The 20,522-nt window shown below is 42.3% G+C and overlaps 1 protein-coding gene across 6 annotated transcripts in view; it reads right to left on the bottom strand.

The window, feature by feature from the left end:
• Positions 1 to 6,449, bottom strand: part of LOC112978814 (tyrosine-protein kinase SYK) — a 55,784-nt gene extending 49,335 nt beyond the window's left edge. For 3 of the 6 annotated variants that reach the window (XM_026092543.2, XM_026092544.2, XM_026092545.2), the window contains exon 1: positions 4,225 to 4,369. The gene's annotated coding sequence lies outside the window, so the exon portion shown is untranslated. Of the gene's footprint in view, positions 1 to 98; positions 238 to 4,224; positions 4,370 to 6,158; positions 6,177 to 6,362 lie in introns of those variants that run through there. The other 3 variants (XM_064501302.1, XM_064501304.1, XM_064501303.1) reach the window with 3 other exon arrangements.
• Positions 6,450 to 20,522: the final 14,073 nt, after the last annotated feature.

Here is a 20,522-nt window from a genome sequence, read left to right as displayed (position 1 = left end):
AGGAGATATGTATCAGAAAAGCAGATTACACAACAAAAAGCTCCCAATACCATTTAGCATGAATCAAGAGCTTTCACAGATGAAGTCTGTGTACTCACCTCACACCATCCTCTATCCTCAGCACAAGCAGCACAGCCCAGCCAGCAAAAGTTCACCCCTAATTGCATCAGGCAATGGATCAAGCAGTCTTCTAATGGGTGGGAATCCCTTCTAGCCAGCAAACGACCACTTGGATTAACCACATGCTTCACCTCTCACATAGAGCATGAGAGCGTTTCAGAAATGCTACTACAGAGAGCAGAGCCCTCCCCTCCCCTCCCCTCCCACAGAGGAAGCCTGGTGGCAGCATCTGGACGGGTGCGATGCTCTTGACGAGGCCCCTGTCGCGCGCCAGGCACAGAGAGGATGCACCTGGCCTCTGCGCGTTCTGGGCCAGCAGGCTGTATTTCCCGAGCTCTTGCATCACAAGCTGCCAAGCTGGGAAAAATATGTTGTAATCAGGTTCGTTTTCTTACTTTGTGCCATCCTCTGCATTACATCAGTTGTTACACTTATGAATGATCCAACGTAATTTTCACTACCAGCAATCAGTTGGCACGTGCACGGGTACCAATCGAGGCAGAGGAGGATGGAGAGGCACGGCCTTCCTCACCAACCCCAGTCCAGCCGCAAGGCTGGCAACGCAAGCGTGCCCTGTGCCATGCCAGGGCCCCTCTTCAGCTCTTGGCCACCTGGTGCCGAGCAGCTCCTGCACGAAGTGGCATGCCTGCAGCAGGGTGGCTGCGAAGCCCTCCTCTTTGTACGCCCGTTCTCTTGGGCTCTGTGCCTCCTCAGTGCAGTATGTAGGTTCAGATGTTTCCAACGCCTAGATACGGCTCAGGATAGCGTGGCTGCCCTCCATCTGTCAGATGGGCTCAGCACTCAAGTGACTTCATGGGTTTGCTACAGATCCAGACACAAAGCCACAAGAAGCTGCCTGCATTTGACCACACTTGGGTCTCGGGAGTCAAAGGCAATCAGATCCATGCTAGCAACATCTCTCCTTCAGTATACCACTGCTTTCAAGGGAATAGAGTTGCACCCCTTGCAGAGAAGAGCTCCACTGGATTTTAGTTCACTCTCCCCTTATGAGACTTTTTTTCTGCACTTCTGCATGTAAAAGTGCATACTGGGCTAACCAGATCTGTGTTATTTTCACTGGATGAAGACAGACAAAGAAGCTGAGCTCACCTAAGCAGTGTACGACATCTTACCAATAGCACATTAGACCTGAGGACAGAATATTGGCTTAATACCTCCCTTGCCATCTACCTTGTTCATACTCAGACTCCTGCATCAATGATAGCCTCCGAGTCAGAATTGCTCTGATGAGCTTTCTTCCTCTTGACGCTAGTTTAATGCGGACATCATTCTCGTAAATTTATGAGATGTTCCACTGATTCAAAACATAGCTAATCCCATTATCTAATTTACAAAAATAATCTTTACTTAAACAACCTGCTATTTGCTTTACTAACTTTTGAGGAAAATACTATGGAATTCATATGTATTCTTTGAAATGCAGTAAAATTTAACTTTTTGTCTCAGAGAGAGACTGCATTAATGTCACTCACTTTAATTACATTCCTTATATTTCAAATGTTGGAGATATTCACCTTGTCAGAACCTTGGTTTTGTTTTTACATAGAGTGAATTAGTTATCCTGATTCAGGTTAGCAAATTTGGGCTGAGTTTCCCAGAGTAGGAGCTTATCCACAGATACCTGCTTAGTATACCTATCAGCTCGCTTTTCTGTATTCTTTCCAAATGAAACCCTGAAAAGGATATTTCAGTTCAAATTTTGCTCTACTATATTTTTCAAGAGCATTGAAAAAACATCTGCACTCGCAGCTGATTTCTAAACTCAGTTTTCCTGTCTAAATGAAGAAATAAACTCTTCAGGCAACTCTACCAAAAAAAGAAAAAAAAAGAAAAAGAAAAATCAGTTTCTAAAAAAATACTGAGACATCATTTTAAACTGAGATTAATTCCTCTGAAATTTGTAGAGTCACTTTTGGAATCTGAATTAGTATTATTAAAAACAGAACTTCACACTTGGTGGTCAGCACACATTTTAGCTTTTTAGATCTGGCATCCTACAGGTCTAATTCTCTCTCACTTACACTGGGTTTAGCTAAGAGAAACTGCACTGACTTCTACAGGTTCTGTGCTAAGGTCTCAAAACTGTGGGGCTTTTTACCTCTTTTTTTTTTTTAATCCCCTTGCTTACTTCATTATCTTAACCAAGCAGGGAAAAAAAAAATAGAGAGAGAGAGAAAGGCTATCCAGGAGGGTGTGGGAAGGATAGCTGTGGGTCGTGCATGATATGATGACTCCCAGTCATTTAACTCATTTCACCCAATCTGCTGCTTAAGATAAGGATTTTAAAGTATTTTTTAAAATAGTTAGACTATATCTTTGGACCTGATAATAATAAAATATTTATGTAATTCTATGCTTTTCTCCCTTGTACATATTTTGTTCCAACTTCTCCTGCAATTATTGCCCACATTTTCTGCAGCTTCCTCCAACCACAATTGTGATTCCTGCCAAATTCAACTCCATCCCTAGCCTAGTGGCTGTTTCACTACTGTGGCTAGATTTATGCGCTACAGTGCCACAAGTTCTACTGCTTTACAAAAGCATTCAGGACCTCCCAGCTTACCTCTATGGAACACCAGTGCTGGAAGATTCCTTGCACTGCCTCCATGAATTTTGAAAGGAAGAGCTGCTATGCATATTAGGTTTTGTGCATTTGGGACATCCGGCATCCCTCATCTGTTCTGAAGAATACTATCCCAAAGTAAATTAGGACAAAACTGGAGAAAAGTCATGGTATTCCTAGCTGTTCAGATTAATACATCCCAACATCAGCTAGCTACAAACTGAGTGATAGTGAAACTGCACAGAGCAGTACTCTGTATCCTACCTCTGCATATCAGTTATTTAGGCTCTAATATTTGTTCAGTTTGCAATTGTTCTGGTATCTGGTACAACGGCAAGGCTGCAGCATCTTACATATCTTGGACTGTCCTTAGAACTCTAGGATCCCACAGGGTCTCAAATATTTTCCCCTTTCTTTCCTTCTTTCTACAAAGACATGCTTACAGAAGTGGTCACTTAGTCATTGCACGCACACAGACAGGAAGTTACAACCTAATTTTAACTTTGGAATGTGAAGACAAGCTACACAATTTTATTTTATTTTTCTGAGGCAGATGATATTGTGTGTCAAACATTATGAACGTTTATCCATTATCCTTTCTTACAGCAAATCCTGGATTCACCTCTTTCGATGCGGGAGCGTACAAGCTCCTTCATACTTCTGGCAGTTGCAGTGCAAAGTTTCCTCATTGCCGACAGGCAATGCAGAAGTCGGTGGCCAAGCGTTTTCAGCCATAATGCAAAAAGACTATTTTCTGCTCTCAGTCCTTCTGCTTAATTCTATGCCTCCACAGTACTCTTTATGTTGTAAAATGAAAAGCATAAAACCACACTACACTGCACCAACTATGTAACCTTGCTGCTGAAACCTAAAATTACAGAAGGAAAACACAAAGCTTAACCACCAACTTTGCAATCAACATATTTTTACTATGCCCAAAATAAATACTAATAATTGTGTAATGTACTATACTGCATACCAGAACAGGGTCTGATCCAGCAAAATTTAAGATGTTTTTACTCATGAGAATAAACAAGAGGATTAATCAAATTAAACTACAAATATTGGGAAAAAATGTTTCACTGTAAAAGTGTTTCTATAAATGCCAGTTGACACATCAGGTGAGCTACTTTCATTTCCTCCTCCAAGATTTTCTTACTTTGTCAAATGCAAGCAAGACTACTGTTAAATTTTGATTATAAAACCTGTTTTCCTGTAATAAAATACTATTTTTTCCCTAAGTGAAAAATTAAGAATCTGATCGTGCAGTTCCTTGCAAGGTGAGAAGTGTTCATTCTTATGACTGGACATTACTATTCATACTCACAAACACCTGCGAGACCAGCTTCAGATTTTAAAAAGGACCAGTTGAGCTAGAACTAAAGAAATGGGTACCTTGAACAGTACAAGGATTCGAGCCCCAGTGCAAGTAACTCACTTAAGTACATTTTTACCTTTAAGTACAAAAGCAGTCACTTTATATAGCTCATTTGAATGGTCTGTTTGTAACTATTACTCACATTCAGAGACATGCGCCGTAGTCTTTGTAATTACAATAGAAAAGCAGACAAGTTCCTCTTTTCAGCTGTGTTATTCTGGAACTAGACACGCTCATCTGAAAGCAGACTTTGGCCCAGCCAGTCTCATACCACAGACCTCTAGGTACTGACCCAAAAGCCTGTAAAGCCAAAAAAAAGGATAATGCTACCTAATAGCTCCAGTGCATCCAGATGCTAGAGCAAACAGTTTCTTACAGTCACCATATTCAAATTAGCAATACCTCGGACTCACGGATGGCTGCCAAATATTGTATATTAGAAAAGTATTAGGAAGGAAAAAAGAGGTGTAATCTGCAAAAAAAAAAAAAAAAAAAACCAACCAAAAAAAAAACCACATTGTGATCCCATGCCCTCTGACGACAACATACATTTCAGAAGCGACTTCTGCTTTCAATGTCCCTGGCAGGGCAGATCCAGAAGAAAGGACAGCAGAGTAAGGAAATGCCCCATACAACTCTTTTTTTGCCATCAGCATCTTTAAAGATGCTTAAACCAATTTATACTTTTACCATCAGTCTTCTGAAATGTTATTTTGTGCTCAACACAACTTTTAAAAAGACACCTGTTAGCTGCTTCTAAAAATAAATTCAGCTTTTGTCTTCTCAAGACTTCAGATCAAATTCTGTTCTTATATCATTATAACCACAACAACATGAAAATGGAAGAGCAGCACAGTTTACCTTTGATTTCACAGTGTTAATATTTTTTTTTAACAGAAACAAAACCAGAACACACTAACTGTATTTCTTCTTGGGATTTTGTAGTTATTTCAACTGAATGTGAAAACTGAAGCAATTATTTGCTGTTCTCTATTTCAGCCATTTTGATCATCCTAACTGATTCTAAACCCCTTAGTCCAAATTATTTTATCTTCACCAAACTATGATCTTTCTCCCCCACAGGAAAACTGTCAGAATATTAAGAACATTCAAACTTCCTTATTTGCGTGTTTATTGTTCAGTGCTCAACAGAGGGATTAAAAAAAAAAAAAAAAAAGTCAGTTCCCCTAAGTGGGCTGCCTTAAAGTACTCTATGCTGCTACAATTTACAGCTGCTGATCCCGTAAAAATATATGGATTTAGGCTCTGATACGAGATCTGTACAGGACAGCTGTGCCTATAGATTAGGCTGCAGATTTAACCTAAAGGAGATCTACGTTTCTGTGGATAAAAGTATAAAAGCAGCCCGACAGAAAAGAACATCAACAAAAATTATGAGCGTTTCACTACATTAAAAGGCATATGTTTCCTTTTAAAATGGAAATATTTCCCAATACAGCTTTGGCCAAATGGGGACCCCGTTTGCCACTGGAGTCAGTGCCAGCAGCACCTAAAAAAAAAAGTATCGCTTGACTTTGCCCAAAAATCATCACTTTCAGCTGACCTGGCCAACTACCAGGGGTAGAGGCGCAAACGACGCCCCAGGACAGGCCAAGCGAGCAGCAGCGCGCCAGGCAGCAGGCCCACAGCATCCAACCGACTGCTGCGCTTGTCGTGACACTACTGCCGTTTTCTTGGAAGCAGAATAAGGAAGTCCGATAAGAAAGCAGCGCGTTTTTAAAGATATTTTGTCAAGCTTCAAATCTTTGAACTAGTACAGCGCCGCTCCGAACCGCTACACTCACTTCTTACAAACTTGGCTTTGTCTAAAAACCTATCGCCACAGTAACCTATTAAGACGGAATTCAACCCGACTGTCTTACGGAAACGTTGCGCCTAAGCCACCCCAGCGCTGGGCGCCTCGTACTCATGTCCGAAAGCCCCGCAACGCAAACGCCTTCACGCCGCTTCCCGGCCGGGCTGCTGCCCCCTCGCACCAGCGCCGCCGGGCTGGCGGCTCTGCCCCCTCGCTCCCGTTCCGGCGCCGCACGCCCCCTCCCCCGCCCAGCACCGCACCTGCCCGACTTCCAGCCGCCCAGCGCCGCCGCCTTGCCGCCGCCTTCCCGCCCGGCGCCGCCCTGCCGCCCCCTCCCGCCCGCACCTCCACGGCGGCCGGCAGTAACGGTCCGCGCCGCCGCCGCCCGGCCATAACGGCCCGCGGGGGCCTCAGGGGGCGCCGCCGCCGGCGGGGCGGCAGGGAGACCCGGCGCCGCTACTCACCGCTGCCGCAGGCCGCCTGGCGGGGCGCCCCCGCCGCCCGGCGGCTCCTACCTGCGGGGGGTGGCGGCGCGGCGGGAGCCGGGGCGGAGCGGGGAGGCGCGGCGCGGCGCAGCGGGCGCCCGGCGGAGGCTGCTCTCAGGCGGCACCGCCGGGCCGGGCCGCGGTTCCGGCGGGAGCGGGCTGGACCCGCGCTCAGGGCCGCTGGAGCCGCCGCTTCCTCGTTTTCTGGTGCCGCCGCGGCTACTTCCTCCAGGCGGGTGTCAGCGCGCACACACCCTCCTCCGCGCCGGGGGCACCGCCTGCCCCTGCCCCGCGCCCGCCGCGGGCCCGCATCGCCTCGGCCTGCGCGCACCGAGGCAGCAGCAGCAGCCGCCTCCCCGCGACCCCCGGGACGCGGGTCTCCCCGGCGGCCGCGGCACCTCGCGGGCGGCCGCCTCGCTGAAACGGCCCCGCTGCCGCTCCGTCCCGCTCGTGTGTGGGAGATGGAAGCGCGTGGAAGGGAGTTTCCTCCCGAGGAGGAGAAGCGCCCTTTCCCTGCCTATTGCAGTTTCGCGTGCGTGATTCGGTGGGAGCACAGCTCTTGGGAGTGGAGAGCACTTGCCCTTTGGAGCAACACAGGGGCCTGCTTCAGCGCAGTATCTGCCCTTCCTCTTGTATTTCACTCAAAAATATATTCAATCAAAAATGCCTGTGTTTCCAGTCTTGCAGGAACTCCAGGCCTGGAGGCGGCTCCAGCGTGCCCAGCCCCAGGAAGGCACAGAGCTGACAGAAGTCCCTCTCCCAAGACCTCCCGAGCACCCTGGGGGACGGGGAATTGATTCCCACCATGGACGACACCTCGCAACCCAAAGGCGGCAAGTGTCCTTCGCCAGCAACTCTCCAGGGACAAACTGCTCACCTCGCCTTACCATGGGGAAACAAGGGGCCGACGAGTGACACCAGCAGCCTCACATCTTACGGTGCAGAAACAAGGGGCCGGCGAGTGACACCAGCAGTCTCGGCAGGCCCGGGAATGAGCGCCCAGCTGCCAAGTCCCCTTCAGCCATGGCGGTGTCATACAACACCCGCCACGGTCCGGTGGTGGCCAGTGCTGGTGGGAGGTAAAGCCCACTTCCTCCTTCCCCTTCACAGATCAGTGCTTACACTAACGTGGGGGTACAGGCATGACGTTCTGTTGAGAAACACCAGCTCTCTTTCCTCATTGCAAAATGGACAAAAAACGCTTATAAATAATACACCTGCCAAAGTTCAAAATCCTCATGTTTCATAACAGTGAAAAAGGTCTCTGCTTTTGGTCTGTCTCAGTAGCAATGCAACTTTTGGTAACTGCTGTAGCATAGATCCATTTCTCATTGGCACTGCCTGCGTGGTACAAAGAAAAGACAGAATTAAGAAAAACTGATTACAGAAATGTATTTTGGTGGCACAGCTTTTCCCAATGTCCAAGTGTGAACAGAGCATAATCTGTAGAAAATGGCTTTTGAAAATCATAATTTGACTGTGAACTGCTTTTTAAGTAGAAGTTGCATCTTAAACTGGTAAAAAAAATCACTGGTACTACATGGCCTTAAAATCAAGTAAGGTGGATAAATACTTCTGGCTGGTGTCCAGAGCTTACTTTCTTTTTTTATTTCATGTGAGATTTAATGGAGTTCTGCTATGCAGATTTTTGGTGAGGGTCTTGGAACAATGAGATATTCTTGTATCTGTGAACATACTGAAGCCTTTCTATTCCTTTTGGCTGTGCTCCATACAAGTAGGCCAGTAATCAGTGGAGGAATTCCTCTTTGGGGGATGAGAGGGTTGTGCCTGGCAAAATTGAGCAGAGTACATCTAGTGCTTCCGGAGAGGTTCAATAAATTTCAGGAATCTCCTACCCAGTATGAATACATTCAGTAGAAACCAGTAGTTTGCCAATAGCCTGCCACAGGTTATTCATACCACAAAAAGTAACTTTGTAATCCTCTGTACTTTTCATTAGCATCTGAGGGGGCTTCAACACTTGTCACTGCTAGTTGATGTGAAAAGAGCTCCACTTTCAGTAGACGTGACTTTGCTTAAGGCCACAATACATCTATTGTGGTGGGAGGCTTTGCAACTACAAGATTGTGCTATGTCAGTCAGTGCTAGTAGGAGAGGGGAGAGATGGGGAGTGGGTGAAATGCCTCATCTCTTTCTGGTAAAGTTGGACCTAACTTTTACTGTAGATGCAGGCCAGATTTTTCCTGATATAAACTAATTGAAAAATACCAATAGAATACAAACTGAATAATAATTTCTCACATACTGTGACACCATCAGTCATCAGCTGCTCTTGTTCCATGTGCGATCTGCCAGTTTTTCCTGAATAGTGAAAACAACTTGGATGACCTCTTGAACTGACAATGAAGTAACAAATGGAAACAGAGGGGTATTGCTCTTGGCAGTGATGAAATTTCTTTCAAATCTATTTTTTTATGCTATCATGAATCACAATAGAGTTGATTAAAAGACATCAAAGAATATTCTCAATTCTGATTTCTTCACCATACTGATTCTATGACAAATATAATTTATAAAAAGTAATTCTATAAACAAGCCTTTCCAAACTTCAGAAATTTGAATTTACGAACTATGTATTCAGTTGCCTTCGCACTGCCCATCTTCCAAAATCCATCCATTGCTACAGGGAATAGATTGTTAACAGAAAATACAAATAGGTATGTTGAAATAGGCTTTTCTTCAGTTAAGCTGAAAAAAAAAATCCTTTATTTCGTATTACAAATGGAATTTGCAGAAGCCTTACAGACAGTGGAATTTGCAGAAGTACTTTTGCAGAAGTAGTTTACACCAGGGGAATTCTGCTCCAGCTGAAAGAGTTACTGCTTCTTACTGTGGAGGTAAAAATAGGCTGATGCTAAGTGCCTTTTAAAACACCATCATTAGTAGGGGAGGCTGTAAACAAGGCTGATGCTTTGTTGTCCAGTTGAATGTTAAATTCTCAAAAATTTGTAACAACAAAACATATAACACCATAGACAGAGAATCTCATTTAAGGTCCAGATTTCAAATTCTTGGCACTTTATCATACCTATGGCTAAAAGTCAAGGGTCTCCAGGATAGAAACAATTAGTGGCAGTAAGATGGGGCTCTATGATGTCCATTCGAAGAGAAAAATGCAAAAGTGACTCATTTTGCCTAAGGGATATAAAATTGCTGTACAGTTCATTGAATTCAGTCATGATTTGAACAAAAATGCGTGCTATTTGGGAGTTATTTATTATCTACTTCATTTCAGTCTTGAAGGAAGCGGTAATTCAGTGTTAGCACAACAGCGGTAAACAACATTAGAGAAAATCAAAAGCCAGTAGTCTGAAAGCAATGTTGTGACACAAAAACAAATGTCCTGTATTACAGTCAGAAAGAACTGAGCTGCATCACAAGCTTCAAAATGTAAGGAACATATTCTTATATGCTTTGGCCTATTTCTGCTACCCAAAAGCAGCAAAGACCCCTATTGTACATAGGAACCAGGCTTGAAGATACTTCAAACATAAAAAATACCAGCTCTTTATGTGAATCATCAGGATTCCACTTACATATATCTGGATTTAAGGGGAAGAGTAGTGGCAATCTCTAGGGAAAACTGAATTCAGTTCCACAAAAATAAACGGCGGAATATGCACAGCAAGTTAATGATCTGCTTGTTCAGTGTGGGAATCTATCAATTATGACTGTTTCAGATATACAGTGATTTACTGCTTTGACTAGAAAATGTCAGCAATATTCTTTCCTATATGAAGTAAGAATGATAATTAGAAAATGCAGGGCCATCAAAATATCGTTTTCTTCATCTATGCACACTGAATGTAATGAGATGTGCATTATTTTGTATAAAACTATAACCATTTAAGTACCATAATTTTGCATGTAATAGCCACATTTCTCACTTTTACCCTCTATTTTGACCTAAAACCAAAAATCTTTAAACAAAAATGAACACACTCATTATGTAAGTCTGTAATAAACTAGTGATATTTTTGCTCACTAGTGATCAGACTAGTCACAGGATGCATTCGTTATGTTTGGGAGATCACGATGTGAGGAAGTACGGTATCTACATTTTTTAATTTATATGGCACAATGCAGGCTAAGATTGTAGACTGGCTGAGAAAGGACATTTTCTGAATTTATGTGATCTTGGAAAATACGTAGTTATGTTAAAGTGAAGATGTAAGCTTGGGCCAATCCTTTCTTTATGACTGTTCATACACCACATGCCTATGACTAGTTAGTTACCAGCTTTAAGTTTTGTTTTTACAGCAACAGTATGAACATTTAAAGCTGTGTTGACGAATGGCACACTGTTTGAGAGTAATGCTGAAAGAAAGCAAAAGCATATAGAAGAAAAAACGATAGGACAAAAAGCAGAGCTTTAGTAAAGTAAAATTGTTCTTTAAAGTAATAGCATGCTTGTAGCATAGAAAATAACCAAAGTAGTGGATAACAGAGAACTGATAATCAGATTTTGAAGAAGTAAAATCTAAGAGTCCAAAATTTCATTCCAAGGCTATTATATCCTCATGTGGATAGTAAAAGCACCCACACTTACGCTGAAACTAGCATGTCACTGAATACAGAGACACCTGACAAAAACTACAGATCCTTAAGAGGGTGTAGAAATGAGGAGGTAAGAAAATGTTCCCAATGTAAGCCTACCAGTGGCACACAGAATTTCAATTTTTTTTATTTTCAGCTGAAACATATTTAGACTTAGTAAAATTCATAAACAGTGTGAACAGTACTTAAATAGTATTATTTATGTATATATATATATACACATACTTACAAATAGTATGAAGCTAGTTTAGTACCATTCATGCTAATGGTGCCTTTCTGCAGGTTTTTTTTCCCAAACTCCATGTTCTAGAGAGCCTTTTATTAGTTGGGGCTCTCGTGTGGTGCCTTTGATCATTAGACCAAAGACTCTCAGGGGCTGGGAAGAACAGAGAAGATACGAGAGAGAGAGAGACTGCAAGAGTCAACTTGGACACAGCTTCAGTTTTATTCTGGCTGTAATGGATGCAGACTTTCCTATGGGGCCAATCAGTGTCTTTGCACTATAGCCCAGGACTCCTAATAGCTTAGATGCAAAGCTAGGCTAGTCTGTGTCTGTGCATTTGTACTTAACCTTTTAAGCCCTTCCAGACAGTGAATTAGCAGCGGTCCATAGTGTTCAGAGCTAATAGTCCAAGCTGGACCCACACTGCTCCATGAGGAAGCACAGAGTGTTTGCAATCACAAGAAGTACTCCTCTTTGTGAGAACATGGCGTGGAGACACCCGATCTGTCTCTTCATGAAGCCAGTTTATGATTGGCACCGATTCTGGTTAATGCACAAATAACGATGTACTATTTCTGGATTAGTACTGGCCCTGGAAGAGGTATGGCATTTCCACATCACTGCACCTGACCTAACAAGTCCTGCCTGACTTGAGCTGACCCTGCATCCCAATCAGAGATAATCTTCCAACCAGACAACACCTATAACTCAGGATTCACTGTAATGAACCAGGCTGTCTTTTTTTATAATGCAAGGATATCATCCATCTGCTCTCATAACCTGTTTTCCTGCCTTTCCATTCATAATAAACACTCCCTTAATATCAAGAGTCCTCATATATAATTCAATTTAGTTTGTCTGCTGCTGCAGAGTACCTGGAGCCTTCACACCAGAGCAATATATCTGGGATGTTGTGACCCAAGGAAGTGAAACGCAAGTTATATCTTAAAGGTGCACCAGTAGCACTTTCCAGTTTTCCATCGTATTTTGGTTTCTGAGGCTTGACTTTACTTTTCCACAGCCTATATCTGAAGTTTTCAAAAATAAGTACTTACAACTATGCTAAAGTTAAAAAAAAAAGATCATCTGTTCAGAATATTTTGAGCAGCACTGCCTCTTCTGTGATGGAATTGATTTGGGAATCCCTCTCCCATGAGACTGCATGAATCTAACAGGCCTTCTAGTCTGTAGGAGGAGCAGAAGTATGGCTGTCCAAATAAATATGCCATTTATACAGTCGTTCATTTGCTAATTTTGGATTTGCAACTAGATTTTACCAAAAGAAACTGTCCTTCCAACAGCTATAAAAATGTATGTCTTCAAGAAGACAGATTTCCTGCCAAAAAGCAAAACGATCTCACAATCAGATGTTACTATCCTTGAAATTTTAAGCTATTTTTCTGCTTTCACTTGATCCATATTGTAAGAAAGACACAAAATATACCCCAAAATTCCAGAGTCTAACAGCATGCTTTTCTCTGGATGTATACACGTATACATATGTGTGCATATTTTAAATACCTTTAAAATAGTATTGGCTCATATCAAACTAAATCAGTTTGAATTCAAACATGTCTCTAAAGGCACACTTGCCTTTTGATTTGTACAAAGCTATACAGCATGAGGCCGTGCATGAGAGAGAGAGAAAGAATTAAATCAGAATGATAATAGTTTTCCTTCTTCTCTGGCACTACACATTGGGTCCAGTTGGTTTGTGCAAGACTGGAGGCAGAACAGGGCCTTGCAAAACCTTTCAGGCTCTAGGAGAGAACCCAAGAACAACATTCACCGTAAATTGAAAATCAGGCTCCAGAAGGCAAAACAATTCACAAATATTTAAAATGAAGTGTGAATATGGACCAACTATATGATAGGTTTTTCTATTTTATTTTCCTTCCAGAATGTGAACATGGGAAAAATTGTCTCAACCAAGTTTTTACCAAAATAGATGCAAGTGCATATATAAAATCATTTGTAACTCGAGAACTGAAACTGATGGGGATCACATAGCTCTGCTGCTACATCTTTTAAACAGGAAGCAGAAGTTAGGCTGATTTTAATCTTATTTACATTGATTTTATACAGCAGTGACTTCTCTAAGTCTAGCAGACAGCTTGATATATGGTGTCAGAAGTACCCTATAATGTATGTGGTCCCTAGTCACATCTGAGGTGAAACAAAGCTTTTTTAAAGAGCTACACTAAAAAGCTGAATGAACTGCACCAAATCTCACTCCTACCTCTGCGCATCAGTGGCAGTCTCTGTTGCAGTTCTGGGTTAGTGCATTGTGATCGTGCAGAAGGTGGCTATAGTGGCTACAAAGTAGCAACGGTCTTGGAAAACCCAGATTTACTTTTACTGCTCACGACAGGTTTCTTGTCTGGTTTGGAACAACACATTTAATTTACATTTTAGTTCCTATCTTTAAAATAGGGACAAAACACTTTCCAATACCATAGTTGCATTGTAAGGATATACTGCTTTAAGACTGAAGTGTGATCAATATTATAGAAATAGAAATGCATTGGTACTTTGACAGTTTTTTTTTTTTAATCTTTGCTTTATATGTAAAAGGAACGTACATCTAGATTATTTTTTAACTGTAGGCATAATGTATGAGTGGCATAATGTATGAGTCAAAAAGAAAACCTAATAGTTAAAGAACAGCTCTAGGGTCTTAGACACTATACTGCATACAGCCCTCTGAATAGTGGGGTTTTTTTTAATCTTCATATTATAAAGGGAGAAACCAAACTTTGAGATGAGAGGCAGCTAGGCAACAGAAAGAGTTTTAAGGCGGACAAGTTCAAAAGCAGTCCAGCTGTGTCTCTTGATATCTAAATAACATTCAAATCTGGGCTGAGGTGCTAAACTCTCACTGAATCACCCAGCGAGCTGGATGCTGAACCACTGAAGGGGATCACTAGTCTGAATAACCTCCTGCAAATTATACAGCAGTGTAGAGCCCAGGTTGCCGAAGTGGATTCTGTATCTGACCTCTAAATAACATGGTTGCAAGCATGGTTTTGGAGAACATGGACCATGGAAACAAGATCTCACTGAATTCCACCAGGTTTGCATAAAAACTCTATAAACTGATCCCATTGTGCTAGATTATATTCAGTCACACACCTATCTTGGAATTTTTGGAAGAACTAAAGGCAGCTATATTGTAGATGCTCTTTTTACCAACCTCACCAGCCAAACAAGAAAATGTGTGTGAAGAGATGCTGACAAGTGAGGTAGATTGTGACTGCAGGAGACTAGACCACAGGCTAGAGATGCAACGTAGAGCTGTTCCTAGACTCTATTTTAGAGACAGTATTTCCATTGCATTTGCAAGATGTACTTTATTCTCACCAGGGCCTGTACGTTTTATTCATATCTCACTTCCAGTCCTTTCCAGGCCCAGCTATAAGCATATTTTCCTTACTTTTTGCCTTGCTTTTCTGAAAAATGCCATTTCATTTCATCTTGATGAATTATTCTTCTCTGTACATGGGTTGAAGCAGCTGCAGCCAAGTGGCTATCCCTTTCCCAACTTAATCTGTGCACCTTTCGAAAAATGCATCAAGAGCAAACTGAGAGAAGGTCTCCTGGTTAGCCTGTGGAGCTAAGGCACCAGGCAGCTTGCTGGGGCTGCTACATGGGCTCGTGGGGGTCATCCGATCTGACAAGGATATCAGGCTACTGGTCAGGAGGGCCGTTGGGATGCAAGGATGAAAGGGACCTTCCTGGGGATACACAGAGGCTGTTGATAAAATGCATTAGAAGAAAAGGCAGATTTTTGCTGTGATTTTGACTGCACGGAATCAACATTTTTATCAGACAGTTTTCAGCAAGCTCTTGAGGCTGACCGTGCGTCAGTAATTTCTAAAACCGCAAGTGGCTCAGTTTATGATGTGGACATAGTTGTAACTTCTCTTTATCAAAGTTTATCATTAACTCAGGTTTGCTCTTTCATATTTAAATGCTCAGAAATCTGTGACGATCGTTGGTTTGAACACATGATGAGTTCATCTGTATGGATCTATTCTGCTATAGGGCAGTGGTAGGTACATACCTGTAGAGATAGCTGTTGCAGAGCTTTTATGGCTTCCTCCATCCCTACACAGACCCACGGACATTTGGACTTCCCAGCGTTGCTTCTGGCCTCGCTCTCTCTGCCCTCAGCCCTTGCTCCTTTTTGTGAGAGCCTGCTAGGCCAGGCTCGTGTCCATCCCAGAAAACACCGCGTGAGCCTTCGTGATTTCCCGCACACCTACGACACCACTCATGGCCGGCCAGCTACGACAAACGGCGAAAAGAGACGCTATTAATATCCCCAGCAAGTGCCAGACTGCGGTGTGAGCTCAGCTTCCAGTAAGCATCAGGCAATCTGCACACGCAAGCAGCGTTATACAGGTTTCAGCCTCCAGAAAACATTCAGTCAATGCCTGCTCCTTATGAGCATCAGAAAATGAAACTTTAAAACGTGGGTACGTAGAAAGTCGGGCTCCCTTAGCTCCACATCTCATGGAGCGGATGGTAATGATCAAAAGAAATGCTCCCAGACCCCTGTCCCTGAGGTATACCTCTTCTCTTACTAGCAGAAGTCTTGCCAATAGCATTTTTGTCAAGTATTTTCACTTCAAGTTTTTACCACCTGACAGATCCATAACGTTGGTTCTCAGGGCACGTGTCACTGACAGCAGCCGGGGTCACGCTTTGGCTGGTCTGTGAGGATCTGTGATGCTCCGTAGCAATGTCACTTCACAGGGGGTTTGCACCGCTAACCACACACTGATATGAACACACTTTACACTGTGCACACTGGTAAGGCACAGACTCATTATTACATAACAGATTATTATAAACAGTTACCAGTAATTTCTTTCCTATAGCAAAAGCTAAAGTGGGTGTATAATATGAGGCATGGATCTAAGGAAAGATAGAAAACATTTGTTTCTTTCATTTTCGCTTCAATTTACAAAATCAATTTTAGTGGATATACTTAAAATTCTGCCTATCAACATGGATGTGTACACTTCTGTAGTATCCCTGACCTTCATGTTATATATATATACACACACATACATATATTTGCACAGAACATATATATTTTTTAATTTGCCATATCTATAACTCTTGCATGATGAAGGAAATGAACTTTCATCTTTTTATGTAGACTATATGTCAGTGAAAGGATAGCCTGGGTTTTTGAACAACTGCCTGCAGTACATTAATACCATTAATACATGCTGTAAGTGTCACTGCTTTTGAACTTCTATCTCCTGAGTAGCTCTATATGCTGTATTAAACCAACTGAAAAAGAGATTTATTTTGTATTGAATGCAGTGAAGTACATAAAAAAAGTTGTGACAAAGCATCAAATCTCTCTTTTTATTGTACTGAGTCAACAAGCACCTCATTCAGAAGTTCTGCAAAACAACGATGCAAGTCTGCAAAATAAGTTTCTGGTTTATTTTTTCTAGTTGTTGTTATTTATATAGCACGAAGAGGGTGCATGGCATTTCAAGGATTTATAAGGCAAATCACCAGCCTCATAGGTGTAAAACCAAAGATGACAAATAATGCTGTGGTGTGTGGGTAGGTGAAAATAAAAACTAAAAAGAAAAAAGGCAGGAGACCTCACCTGAGGAGACTGTATTTAACAAAATAATTATACATAAATTATATATCTGCCATGCATTGGCACACATGTAAAAATAACTAAAGTAAAAGACCACTAAGATCACAAAGCTAAATAGTTAACGTTAAGAAATGCCAGAATTTAAGGTCACGTACAGATTTTTTAAGTCATCCTGCTTGGCTGCATGTGCCTTCTAACATTACATGGCCCATAAGCCATCTTTTCCGGGCACAGGACGGACTTGCTCTGGCAGTGAATCAGGCTGGGGAGACATGAATTCTGCCAGTGGGGTTCCTGTGTTATTCTTAGCTGAGCTGGACCCTGCGGAGCGAACGAGGGCTTGCCTCTGAAGGGAGCGCCGCATGTGCGTGCTTAAAGCACGGTAATTCTGCGCTGAGCCTCCTCTACGGATACTCTCCGATAGAATAAGAGAGCCTTTTTGCGGGTTAGCTTACCGTACTGCCAGAGAGAAGGCGACCCCCCTCCCCCTCTGCCTCCCCCACACTGAGAAGGTGATCGAGTGCCTGCCCAGGGAGGTCGGGGGGGGGGGGGGGCAGATTCTCGCTTCCTGCCCAGGAATTTTTATTTATAGACAGGTTTAAGAAAAAATGAAATATCGAAGGTTTGCATATTAACGAAATGCTAGCTCTCTTACAGACTGAATGAGGTAGGAGTCTCGTGGAAAATTAGTATATATCTATACAATTAGCGATTATGTACCATAGTGCACACATGCAGGGCGTTAAATTAAAGTTGCACAGGTAGCTTCAGTCCTGGTTTTTAACTTTTGCGGGCCTAACTTTGCAAATGTTATATAGAACTTAGCCAGACTGAGGCAAGAAAATGAACATCTTTTGCACAAAATACCCCATGCCATATATCAAACCTTGTTCCACTGCACAGAGCTGCCAGAATTTATCACTAAATGGCTTAAACCATTTTTAACAGACAAAGAATATCTTTCTTCCAGCATTCTGAGAGGAACAGACAAGCTATTTCTGATAAGACTTAAAAACAAAATTGTAAAAGAATTAACTTTGTGCAGATAGTGGAGCAGGCAAAAAAAAACCCTGAGAAATTATGGTTTGATGAAGTTATAACCGAGTGACAACAGGGCCTTCTGGAAAGGCCGTGAACCACAGCTCTGTGTGGTGCTACAACTCCATCTACTGCGTTTGCCTTGCTGTATTTCTTGGTTTTTCTCCCTGTTCTCCCAAAGCCAAAAGTACCCAGAGATGATTTCAGAAGCAGAAAGTAACACAGGGGAAAAATTAAATAAGTAGTTACTATGATTTCATTAACTCAAATGTTCTTTCCTGTTCTAAAAATGTTCCTGAAAGTTCTCCTTGTTGATTTGGGGTCTGGAAGAAAACTCACGAAGCATGTGACCACTTGGGCTGTTTCATCCCAGACATTCAAACTGAAGAGAGGAAATGTATATAGCAGGTAAAAGTGAGTAACAGAAAATGTACGGCTGGTGACTGGTGGCTTATATAGAAGTCTTGGTCTCCTTGAGGAAATGGAGCATCGATGTAATGAAAATCATTATTTCCCCAAAGGGATTTAATTGATAGCCTGGTTGGCAGTCTTGGAGAAAACACAGATCAATGGCACTGGGATCTCGACACTTAAACCGATCGAGTTGAGTGGTAGCTGAAGCGCAATAACCTGATAGCGTTACCAAGCTGAAGCCATGCCTGTTCTGTAAATCAATGAAAAAAATCATCTTTCTCCAGGACTGCCAATCCAATACCAATAAGTACTGTCTCCAGTGACAGTACCTGAGTATCAATAATTGCTAATCACTTTTTTCCCTTTTGATTACCTTCTTTAATGGATGACAGTGCTACGTTATCTTGATAGCAAGTCAGCTGCAGAATGCCAAAAATATTGGATTCACTGGACCTTGGGGTCTAAAATCACTCTTTGAATCCATGCTTTGGTCAATATGAAATGGCAGTGTGTAATATATAGCTATGCAAATACTGGTTAATTTAGAAAACATAAGAGTCAGTAAAGAAAAGTCAATTGCTGTGACAAGGAGGATTCCTAGAATGTCTTTCTGACTTCATCATGAGCATGTCTCAATCACAGTAAGAGGCGTTAACAGAAAGCTGCCTTCTCACTGCACCACAGTTCCTTAACTATGCTCCGGTGTGAGAAAAAGATTGCCTTGAAAATGCCAATGAGGTGGGGAAATTTATGACACAATAGAGCAATTCACCTCAATAAATCTCTGTTTGCTGCTGCTTTATCTTTAAAATGCGGCAGCTAAGATAAAGAAACAGTTTTCCCAAAACCAACAAAAAAAGCTGTAGCAATGAGAATCTCTGAAATACAATCAGATCCTGCCATGTTGGAAGGGGTCTGGCAACTCAGCCTGTAACTGGTATGAAACATTTACACTCCAAAACATGTCAGTTCCATATGGATCCTAGCAGGGTGATGCGCTCATGACTTACAGGATTTTACCAGATTGAGGAGCAGCAAAAACTCTATCACTCAATACAAGTATAATTCTAATCGTCTTCATCTATATCTCTCCCTTCACAGCTTGTATGTCTTCCAGCTGAGAGATGCAGAAAAAAAAGAGAAAAAAAAGAAAGAAAAAGAAAAAGAAAAAAAGTCCTCACTACTCGGCCTCAGGCCAGCTGATGCCCATTGCTAACCAGTGTTACAAATTGGAAGGTACACAGTTCATACCAATTGCTCAAACATAATAGCATAGATTCCTGCCAAGGGCAGAGGATGGTCCAAACTTCCCTGGCAGCAGTGGATCGAGTTCCACAGTCCTTATCCCACACACTTAGAAAGAGGGGAGCGGATGAGTACTTACTTAGAGCAATAGGCGGTCACTCTAAATGACAACGTAGAACATGGTGTAGTACACAGCACTGTTGTTCTGGTACAGAGTATTTACACAGTTTGTGCCTGAAGAGAAAGTGTGCTTAATAAAACCGCAGGTGATATGAAGCTGGGAGGCGTTAGAGGTTGCAGACCAGAATTAGAGTTGAAAATGATCTAAACAAATTGGAGAAATGTTCAGGAAAATTAAAGCAAAATTCAACAGGAAAAAATGCAAGGAACTGCATGCAGGCAGGAGCACCAACAGCACAAATACGGGAGAAGAGTCAGCTGGAGACAGCAGTTCTGAGAGGTTACATTTGATAACAAGCTCAATGTGATTCATTAATATCATAACATTATAAAAATCCCCAGTCACTGTACTGGTGTCTATATACAGGAGAACAGCCCATGAGACCTGTGAAGTCCTCCTCCTGCTCTAGTCAACATTACTAAAGCCATAGTTGAAATGCTGTCTCCAGTTCTGTCACATGCATCTCCAGAATAATGTAAGCAAGCTGTCCAGAGCAGAGAGATCCAGAGACAGTCCAGGGCAGGCCACAGAACTGGTCAGAGGTTTAGGAAACCTGCCCTGTGGGGCTGTTAGCATGAAGAAGAAAAGACTGAAAGGAGGACAGGAGGGTAGTCTTTAAGTAAGAAAAAAGTCTATGAAAAAAAAGAAATAATCTGCTCTCTCCATCTGAAAAGTACCTAGGACAAGAAATAATGTGCTGAAATTGCAACAAAAAATGTTCAGCTCAGAAATGAGGAAAATCATTCTAATAATGAGGGTAGTGACTAACTTGAGTAGATAGTGTGGACAGGTTGTGGAATCACTGTTTCTGCAAGTCCTTAGAGAGAG

This window comes from Dromaius novaehollandiae, chromosome Z (assembly GCF_036370855.1).
Source record: "Dromaius novaehollandiae isolate bDroNov1 chromosome Z, bDroNov1.hap1, whole genome shotgun sequence".
NCBI lineage: Eukaryota > Metazoa > Chordata > Aves > Casuariiformes > Dromaiidae > Dromaius > Dromaius novaehollandiae.
Note: the sequence above shows the minus strand (reverse complement) of the source record. Positions and strands in the feature narration are given on the sequence as shown.